Below are 827 nucleotides of genomic sequence, written 5' to 3'. Positions count from 1 at the left end.
AAACCCAACAATCCTATATATTATTCTGAAACTTCATATATTGAAATCACTTAGCACTCTCTTTTTGTGTTCATTCAACACTTAAAATTGGATTCCAGGAATAAATTTGACTGACTGATGCAGGTTTGACTTCTGAAGTCTATTTGGCCAGGAATAAATTTTTTAATGTCCTTCGTAATAGAATTTACCCCCAAAACAAATTCCTATCAAGTTTACAACTACAACCCTATTTCCCCTAGCTCCTAAAAATCTACAAAATTATCCCAACACAAGAACAGTACCTACACTCCTTTTTCCCAAACATCTCCTAATCACAAGTTCTAAATTTTCAATAGGCTACATGGATTTGTTGAATCAGCATAAACCTTTCAAGTACCAAAAATGCAGCATTTTCTTGGCACGACCAAGCTACTTTTAAGAATTCTCACATTTCATATATCGTCTTTTTAAAAACAAAAAAGTACTATGGGGGCTGCAGTTGCATGTTGTGTATCAATGTACCATGACCAAAACCTTGCTGGCCATGGTTATTCACTTCTGGCCTGTTGTCCTCATCAATATGCCAGCAGCAGCAGCACGCAGCACGCATAAGGGGAGGCAGTAAGCGATGGGGCAGCAGGGCGGATGGTGCACCGACTTGCAGAGGCGGGCGCCGGCGTGGCACGAGGCCAGGACGCGCGGGATGCGGGCGGCTATGCGAGGACAGGCAGCAGCGCAGCAGAGCAAGCAGCATCAGCAGTGGCGGCAAAACAACAGAGCAGCGGCAGTAGAACCATCAGCGATGGGAGCAACAGGGGGAAGGGGCGACCGACGGGGGCAACGGGTGC

This window comes from Triticum aestivum, chromosome 1A, assembly GCF_018294505.1.
Source record: "Triticum aestivum cultivar Chinese Spring chromosome 1A, IWGSC CS RefSeq v2.1, whole genome shotgun sequence".
Lineage (NCBI taxonomy): Eukaryota > Viridiplantae > Streptophyta > Magnoliopsida > Poales > Poaceae > Triticum > Triticum aestivum.
This window is presented reverse-complemented; position numbering follows the sequence as displayed.